Raw genomic sequence first — 9,407 nt, 5'->3', positions numbered from 1 at the left:
GTGCCAGGTGTGGGCTATGCTGAGAGCTCTGTGTGCAGTATGACTTGGGGTCACTGCTTGACCACAGTAATCCCCTGGGGCACTTCGTAAAGATAAAGGGAGCCCCAAGAGTCAGGGTGCACTTTTCGTGTTCTTTGAAATGTTCACCGCATCAACAGCGTGAATGATGGAAACTTACAAAAACCATCCTTTGGTAAGTGTAATTACTTAAATTCCTCTTGTACTTACTTGGTTTTGTGAATTTTTAATAAGACATTTTAAGTTTTTTTCCTGCTTCAGCCAACATTTGCTATCTTCCAAAAAACATGACGTTAAAATTTCATTATTCGAAATTCAAAACAACCCAAATGTCCATCAGTGGGTGACCGGATAAAAAATTGTAGCATATTTTTACATTGGAATACGACTTGACAATGAACTGTTGATACATGCAGTGAGGACAAATCTCAAAATAATGATGCTGACTCAAAGACACCAGACAAAAGATAGTACATACTGTTTGATTCCACTTCTATCAAATTTTAGAAAATGCAGAGGAATGACTGCAGAGAAGCCGTGCAGAATGTGGCTCAGCGATTGTCTGGGAGGAGAGGAGAGACAGAGAAATTACAAAGGGGCACAAGGAAAGGTTTGGGCGTGATAAATACATTCATCATCTTGATTATGGGGATGGCTGTGTAGTATGTCAGAGCTTAGCAAACTGCACACTTGTGTATCAGTCATACCTTACCGCACATACATACCCCCTGTAACAACGGGGTAGAGCCCGTGACTCTTGATGTCAGGGTTGTAAGTTCGAGCCCCACGTTGGGTGTAGAGATTACTTACAGAAATATTTAAGAAAAAGAAAATACAGTTGTGATGATGAACGTAAATATAATAAACCTTTGAAATATAAAAATTATTATTCAAAATCTGTAAGACTAAATACACAAAAAAGAAATTTAGATAATTAAGCTGCAATTTTCTTTGTAAATTTGTCGCTTTTATAGTTCTGAGATAGAGGTGTATTTAATAGACTGTACTTCTGCTGAAGCTTAAAAGTGCACTAAGACCTTCTGGAACATCAAAGTCCGCTACGACTGAGGACTGATGGGGGTGGGGGGGAGGGGAAGGGGGGTGATGGGCATGGAGGAGGGCACTTGTGGGGATAAGCACTGGGTGTTGTTGGAAACCAACTTGACAATAAACTATTAAAAAAAGTCTGCTCCGTCTATAGACTCACTGGGCTAGTCTTAAGTTAAGAAGGAAAACAGTGCCATTTCATTGTCTTTTTTTTCTCTCTTCTGTCTTTCCACAAACTCTCGAGATCGGGGCTTCTGTTGGCTTCCTGCTACAGCTGAGGGGTCTGAGGCTCAGAGACGCTGGGTGAATTGCCCCAGGTCATCCTGGTCGTTAAAAGCAGTGCTGGGACCCCAGCCCCAGGAAGTCTGACTTCAAAGCCTGCACTTGGGGTAACTCAGGCAGGGTGAGGGGACGTGCATTTCCAAATGCCACCAAGGTCTGTGCCCCCTTAGCTGCACAAGGCTGGCAGGACCCCAGGCTGGTGCATCCCCCACTCACATCAAAGGGCCCCAGGCTTCAAAGGCAGGTTGAGGGGAGATGCACATACCTGGCTTTCCCAGGAAAGCCCGGAGAGCTAATATGATTAACCGGAGACCCAACGGGGCGGGAAGAGTCTTCATGGAGCAGATAATTCAATGGAAGGAACTTGAATACGTTCTCACCCACCACCCACCCTCAGCATCTTTCATTCTGTGGCTACTAACACTCTAGATGCCTGAGAATTAGGGGTGAGGTTGGGGCATTACCAAATTTGTGTCCATTCCATAGATGGAAAAACGTAGTAGAAACCAACTGTTTACCAATTTTGTTTACCAAAGTTGTTCCCGATTTTGTGCCAGGCATAGTGCTGAGTGCTTTGGACACGTGCCTCACACACAATTCCAAGAAGCATCTTTCACATGATCTTCTTTAAGTATAATTATTCCCATTTTACTGATGAAAAAACTGAGGCTTGGATGGCTTAAATACTTGCCCAAGGTCAAGTTGGTACTAAGCAGCCGAGCTGGAGTTGGAGTCCAGGTCCATTTCGACTCTAACCTTCATTCTCCATCCTGTCATTTGGAAGCGGACAAAGAGCTAAGGTCCCAGGGCCTCTCCTTTGCTCTGGTGCGAGGGTGGCAGACGCAGGAGGTGGGACTGTGCCTGGTGCAGACGCAGGAGGTGGCATGTGCCTGGCTGCCCACTTACCACATTAGCATCTTTGGGGGACAGGGACTGGGTAATCAATGCAGAGATAATGTCCCACGATTAGAGATGTTATAAATGTACAAGATCCCCCCACCCACACCTTATCCTGCGGCTCCCGTATCCTGATCACGTTATTGCCCCGATCACCCCCATCACCCCCGGCCCCCCCCGCCCCCCCCCGGCCCCCTGGCAGCTGACACTCAGAGCCAGGGGCCGAGGGTTATGAGGTGAGAGAGGGTCTACATCGGCTTCCCTCCAGGGAGAGCCTGGCCCCACTCCTGCTCCAGGCTCACAGCACCCTGCCCTCCCTCTCCCACGTCACTCCTCGGCTCCGCTTTTTCATCCTCCCTGTGGACCGCACGCTCAGAACCATGTTCTTCCTCTACTGGGAAGATGTAAGGACCCTTTTTCTGCCTGTACCTGCCACAGGTCCTGAGCTGCCCCAGCAGGGCCGAAGGGACTGGTCATAGAGACCCACACGGCCCTGCCCTGGGGGGCATCGCTCCAAGAAACTCACCAACCTCAGAGGCCAGAGGAGAAGTTATTGGTTTAAATTAGTACTAATTACGCTTGTGTGTTGGAGGGAGGTGAAGGGAGTTGGATCTCAGCTCAACCCAGACCGACACGTGACCTTGGCCAAGGCACATGGCCTCATGGAGCCGGTTTCTGCATCTGGCACGGCTCCAGGGCCCTTAACTCATGCCTCCTGTTATGAACCTCCTCTCGGGCTATGAGCTTCCAGTAGACAGAAGTCTCCTTTTGACCCTGCACCCAGTGCCTTGTGTACAACGGGTGCTAATAAATGAGGCCGAAAAGGGTACTTGTCTTATTAGAGAGCTTGCTTTCCCCATGAAGGTGGTTGGCTCTCGTCATAGGGAGGTGGCCGAAGTAAAGGAAAGGAGCCCTGGCCTTGGAGTCAAACCTGTGCCCTTCAGCGTGTGCGCCTGCCTCTGGTTCGCTTCTGCATTTGTGGAGGAGGGTCTTAAAGGGATGTGGGGGGGCGCACCTGGCACTGCGTGGGCACAGCCGAGGCCCCCCCAGGTCACCGCCAAGGCCAGGGAGTGAGCGCCCTGGGGGACCCGCCCTTGGGGGAGAGCGAGCCAAGGACTAGCCCTGCGAAACGCTGCAGCCTGCCAGGGGACAGCAGGGCAGAGGTGGCGGTGAGTGTCCCCTGGGGGCCATTTGGACGGGGAACGCCCCCTCTTCTAGCCCAGGCCTGAGCAGGCTGCAAAGTCCTGCCTGTCCTGTCTTGGTGCCACCCCTCGGGCATCTCCCCAGGCTTGCGGGGTCCTGGACGGGAGCCCTGCAAATGGGGGCAATCTGAGGTGAGCCCCCCCACCCCGGGCAGCAGGGTGGTCAGGGCTCTGGGGGCAGCTGGATGTGTCCCCCTCCCCCTCCCCCACCCCCACCCTGGGCTTCTGTCCAGTAGCTTAATTCTCCTGCTGCTGGCCTGGAGGGCTGACATGTGCCTGGATGGGATGAAGTCCTAGTTCAGGGCCACATGCAGAGCCCCCACTTGGTGCCCAAGCTGGCTCTGGAGTGGGCAGGACTCTCAGGGTGGGTCACACCACCCCTCTGTGGTCCTCTTCAGTGCTTCCTACCCCAGGGGCTGCTGTGGAGGCTCAGCGAGAGTAGGGGCCCTCAGCCCCCGTCGCCGCCCTCCAGGGGAGCCCAGGCGACAGCAGGTGCCGCAGCGTGCCACAGCAGACCCAGCGTAGACGCGGCGCACCGTTGTCTCGTTCGGTGCTCACAGCTCTACGGGTGGGCTCCGAGAGGTCGTGCCACTTGCTCGAGGTTCTGACAACCACAGGCGGAGTTACCCTGAAGCTAATGAAGTGTAAGTTTCAGACCCTTCCCAGGCCGCCCCCCCCCATTTTGTTTGTATTTATACATTTGTATTCTTTCTCTTAAAGTCTCCCTCCCCCAACAGAATGAGGCTCAGGCCCCGCAACAAGTGATCTCTCTGGGGTACCTTCTCCGTCTGCTGTCCACTGTCACGCTGCCCAGGGTGGCTGGGGGTGGGGGACAATGGGGGGTGCCTCGCAAGGGGGAAGGGCACTCAGACCGGGTCAAGGGGCTTATGTGACCTCACCATGATTCTGGGCTTCCCACGACTCCAAACAGCCTGCCACCACCGCCCCCTCCATCCCCTGTCCCCTTTGCCTGCTGTGGAAGAAGTCAGCTTTGCCAGAGCCCTGTGTTTCCCTCATTAGAGGAAGGGGTGGTCATTACAGGGGTGACTGCAGAAACCAGGGTGAAAAGGGATGGAGCAGAAAAGAAGGAGGCTCTGGAAAGTAGCGGAGTCCATCTGCCTCCATGCCCCAATCCCATGGGCACACACCACTGCGTCCTGAGACCCCATCTTTACAGCTGCCCCCCAGGCCCCTCCAGCGGCTCCGTCTCCTCCTCACAGCCAGCTTGTTGATGGGTCCTGCCTCCCCTCACCCCCAAGAGTGCCCTCCAGTCACCCCCACCCACCAAGGAATCTGTCCAGCCTGGGATGGGGGACACAGCGTCACCAAATTGGTTCTAGCACTACCTGACCTCACGCCAGCCTGTGACACAGTTGAAACGCTTCCCTACCCCTTGAATTTCATGCCACCCAGCTTCCCTTCCACCTCCCTGGCTGTTCCTGCCCAGTCCCTGTCTTCTTAGTCTCTTCCTTTTTCACTACCTGGGACCCCACTCCCACGGCGCCCTCTTCCTCTCCCACTGCTCCTTCTTCTGGAGCTTCTCCTGGAGGCTTTGACCCCCACCTGATGCCTACGGCGCCCTGCCTTTCTCTACCCCAGACCACTCCTCTGAGCTGGGGACCCCCGATCCACCGCCCACCTGCGCATACCCCCCGGGTTCCCTCATGGGCATCTTGAGCTCCCCCGCCCCATCCCGGACTGAGCTCTGTTCCTTGCCCACTGTTCCCACTTCAATGAAGCTCCTCCCTCTACCCCGTTACTGCGCCCGACACCCTGACTCTTCACACCCAACATCCAACCCAACACCTGCCCCACTGACTCTGCTTCCAAAATCATTCTCTAGAGCCCATCTGCTCATCCCCGTCTCCTCTGTCACCACCCTGGTCCCAGTTACTATAGTCTCTCGCCTGGACAACTGCAGTGGCCTTCTCATTGGTCGTCCTCTGCCCGCCCCCCCCCCCAGCCCCCATCCACTCCTCATGGGAGCTGCTCTCATGGATGGGACTGTAGCACTTCACTCATGAAGAGCCTTCAGAGCCTCCCACTGCCTCTAGGATCAAATACAAGCCTTGGACCATGAGCCTCATTGCTCTCTGGCTACACCAGCCTTCTTTCAGTTCCTGGACTTCGATGAGCTTGTTTCCACCTCAGGGCCTTTGTCCTTGCCGTCCCTCTGCCTAGAATGCCCTTTCTCCCATTCTGCCTGCAAGACATCTATTTAGCCTTCAAGCCTTTGCTTCAATATGAATCCCTCGGGTGGCTGGGTGGCTTAGTCCATTAAATGTCCAATTCCTGGTTTCAGTTCAGGTCATGATCTTACGTTCATGAGTTCCAGCCCCTCATTGGTAGGGCTCTTTGCTATCGGTGCAGAGCCTGCTTGGGATCCCCCCGCCCCTCTCTGCCCCTCTCTGGTGCGTGCTCTCTCTCAAAACAAATAAACTTAAAAAAAATGACCTCCTTTGGAGATCCAAAGATCACCCTGTATTTTTCCTTCAGAGTAGTTTAGGGTACATCCAGACTCGTGGGGCTATTCTGTCTGCTTCCGCCTGCAGACTGTAAGCCCACGTGGGCTGCTGGGGGTTTACTGTCTGTTGTTCTGCATCCCTACACCGTTGGCACCCAGGAAACAGCTGTTGTGAGGGAAGGGAGCAGAGGCTGTGCCTCCGCCGTCTGTCCGGCAGGTGGCGTCCCAGGACAGAACTTCATCAGCCCTTGCCTCCCAGGACCGCTCCCCCGGGGCTCAGCGCCGCCCAGCGGAAGATGTAAAAGGCAGGTGTGGGAGCCAGCCTGCCCTCTGCGCTTTTGACCTGTGGCTCTGCATCACGGTTATTTTTACCCACATCTCTTGAGGATGGGGGCTAGTGACAACTTAAGCTAGAGACCCGATCTAACCCCCACTTTTTTTTTTGTCTTGGTGACCGTGCAGAGCTCGGTAAACCGATGACGGGTGGGAAAAGGAGGTGACTCGGGTCCTACGGAGAGGCTGGTAGAAAGTATTTAGAATGGTACCCGATGTGGTGAACGACAGCTTTTATTACTGGACAATTATGTACCCACTGCTGGAACGCCCAATCCCAGATGCGGGAGAGCCTACCCATGGTGTCACTGGGCAGTATTGCACATGCTTGGGCACAGTGCGCGCGTGCACGCATGCACGTACACGGGGGAAAATGCAGGAAAGGTACACAGCTCTTCCACTGGCCACAGCTCAGACAGGCCCAGGTGCCTGCCGTCCCAGGACAGGAAGCCCTGCAGATGCCCCATCACCTTCCTGGCACTGTGCCCCCTGCTCTCGGTGCCGCTGGCTCAACAGGACGGGTTGCCATGGCAGCGGGTGGTGGGGCCTGCTGGCGCACAGTGACTGGCCTTGGTTGAGCTCTCTGGCTCTTTCTAAGGGGACGGCTTCCTGCCAAAGCTCAGGCCCCCCTGCCGCCCGGACGTTCAGCCTTCGTGGACAGCCATGGCACCCAGAGCCCACCACGTTGCTCTGCCCTGGGAACCGGGAGGCTGCGCCAGCGCTCGCTCTGGGTGTACCCGGCCCCGGGCACGTGCCCCCCTTGCCCATCCCTCACACGCTGTTAGAAATGTCTGGCACGGGCCTCCTTTCTGTTGGGCCCCGTGGTGAACCCCTGAGAGTTGCGTTTGTGCCCCGCACATAGAGGCCTGTCTTGCATGTTTGTAGGATGACTGATAAAACAAAAAATTAATTCCCTCTCAGCACCTTGAAGAGAGCAAAGTTGCAGGACATACTCTGACCTGCTCTAGAGATGGCCTGTTCATCTCACAAATATTTATTAAGTGGCTACTACCGTATGCCAGCATTTGCTCTGGGTGGAGTTGAGATATGAACCCAGATGGACATGTTCCTGCTCTCATGGGGGCTGACATCCGAGTGGGGCTGGCACAAATAGGCAAGCCGAGGGAAGGAAGCATCCCCTGGTGACGGTGCTGCGCTGGGGACCATCCTAGGGTGTGCGGCAGCCCTGAAGGAATGAATGACGGCTCCAGGTGCCGCGGTTTTCCCTGTTGCCACGTTTGAGCAAAGGCCTAAGCAGAAGGAAGGAGGTTGTGGAGGAAGAGCATTCTAGGAAGAGGGACCAGCAAGTGCAGAGACCCTGAGGGGGACCCATAGTCGGCCACTTGGAGGAACTAACACAAGTTAGGCTGGGACGCAAGGAGGTGGGCAAAAGAACTCAGCCCACAGCCCCCTGTGTTGACTGAGTCAACACAGGGAACATGCCCAGGGCCCCAGAAAGCTCCCGCAGGTCCCCTCCCAGTCAGTGTCACCCCTCACCTGAAGGTGACCAGTCCCTGACCTTGACCATCACAGGCTAGTCATGCCTGTCCTAGGGCTTCAGTTCAGCGGAGGAAATCTTCTGCTGTGTGCTTGTCTCTACCTGGCCTCCCCCCCTCACGGCGCCTCCGCTGTCCATCCAGGATAGGGTGTGCGTGGCTGGTTCATTCGTTTCAGTTGCTGGGGAGATTTCCGATATGAGATGACCCCACGATGCGTTTATCCACTCTCCTCTCGATGGAGATTGAAATTTTTCCCGGGAGCTTCTCGGCTGGGGCTGGGTCTCCTGGCCTTCACTGGCCTGACAGGTGCCCTGTGCTCCAGCTAGCAGGGAGCAGGGAGGGGAGAAGCGGCTTTGGGATTTTAGGGTCACCCCCATGGGGCTGTGTGGGGTCTTTGCCTCCCACACACTGGTCTTCCTGCTCAGAGCCTGGGTAGGCTTTCTGTCGGGGTGTGTGTGTGTGTGATCATTTGCTCCATTCTGTGGGATATCTTTTTTTCAAAGTTGTGGTAAAATATACATAATATAAATGGATCATTTCAACCACTTTTAAGTGTACGGTATCGTGGCAGCATGTACATCCACCTTGCACAACCGTCTCCACCATCCATCTCCAGAACTTTCTCATCATCCTCAGGGGGAACCCTCTGTCCATTAAGCACTAGCTTGCAGAGGCTTCTGGGATAGTGGTTTTCAGAGGGGCAGTGGCGGGGGAGGGGTGGGGGGGTGGTCATCCCTGAGTCACGTGGGGGAAGCCGACAGGAAGTGAGAAAGCATGGAACAGGGGTCTGTGGGGAAACCACAGCCCCTGAGTGGAACACTTAGCACACCCACCTCCAAGACCCTGCCGGGGTTTTCCTGACTCCCTGTACTGGGCTCTTTACTTCCTTCTGCCTCCTTCTGGCTGTCCCTTCTCCGCCCCTGTGGAACAGGGGAGTACTTTCACTGCTTCACTGTCTCCTGCCAGCGGCAGTTCAGCAGCGCACCCCCACAGCCCAGGAGGTGGCTGGTGGGCACAGGAGACTTGTCTACAGGTTTCTAAATGTCAGATGTCAGCTAGGTGTGAAGTCAGAGCCAGGAGACCAGCTTCCTGGGAGGTAGGAAGCATGCTGAGTGGTGAGAGAAAGAAGAGCTTCATTCTCGTCTTGCCCCCCTTACAAAGGAGCCCCCTTCCGGGGGGTCTGGAGGTACAATCAGGTCTCTCCTGGTTCTGGAAGTTCCCACTGGCTTTTGAAAGCCCCAGGGGTGTTAGGCTGAAGACATCTGCGGCGGGGGGTATGAGATGGGTACTTCTCAAATATTTGAAAGAAAGAGGTACTTAATGAAATGGGATCTGGGGGTCCCCGGGTGGGGGTCACAGGACCAGCTGAGGGCCGAGGGGGGTGACTGGGAAGTGGGTGTCAGATTCATGTTAGGAGAGAGAAGGGCGGCCTCTACCTGTCACAGTTCTCCAGGGAAGACTCCCCAGGGAGTGAGCCCCCTGTGTCGTCAGGTAGAAGGTCACTGGCTGGACACAGAACTCCAGAGTCAGAGGGGCCCGGGGGCCACCGGGTGAGTTCTTCAACATCTCCGGGCTTCTGTTTCTTCCGAAAATGAGGATAGTAGTGGGCTATGCTTTTCAAAACTGAGTAATGGGGTTGTGGATACGGAGCCTAACCCAGTGCCG

Source organism: Hyaena hyaena, unplaced genomic scaffold (genome assembly GCF_003009895.1).
Source record: "Hyaena hyaena isolate Hyena2069 unplaced genomic scaffold, ASM300989v1 scaffold_73, whole genome shotgun sequence".
Taxonomy (NCBI): Eukaryota; Metazoa; Chordata; class Mammalia; order Carnivora; family Hyaenidae; genus Hyaena; species Hyaena hyaena.
This window is presented reverse-complemented; position numbering follows the sequence as displayed.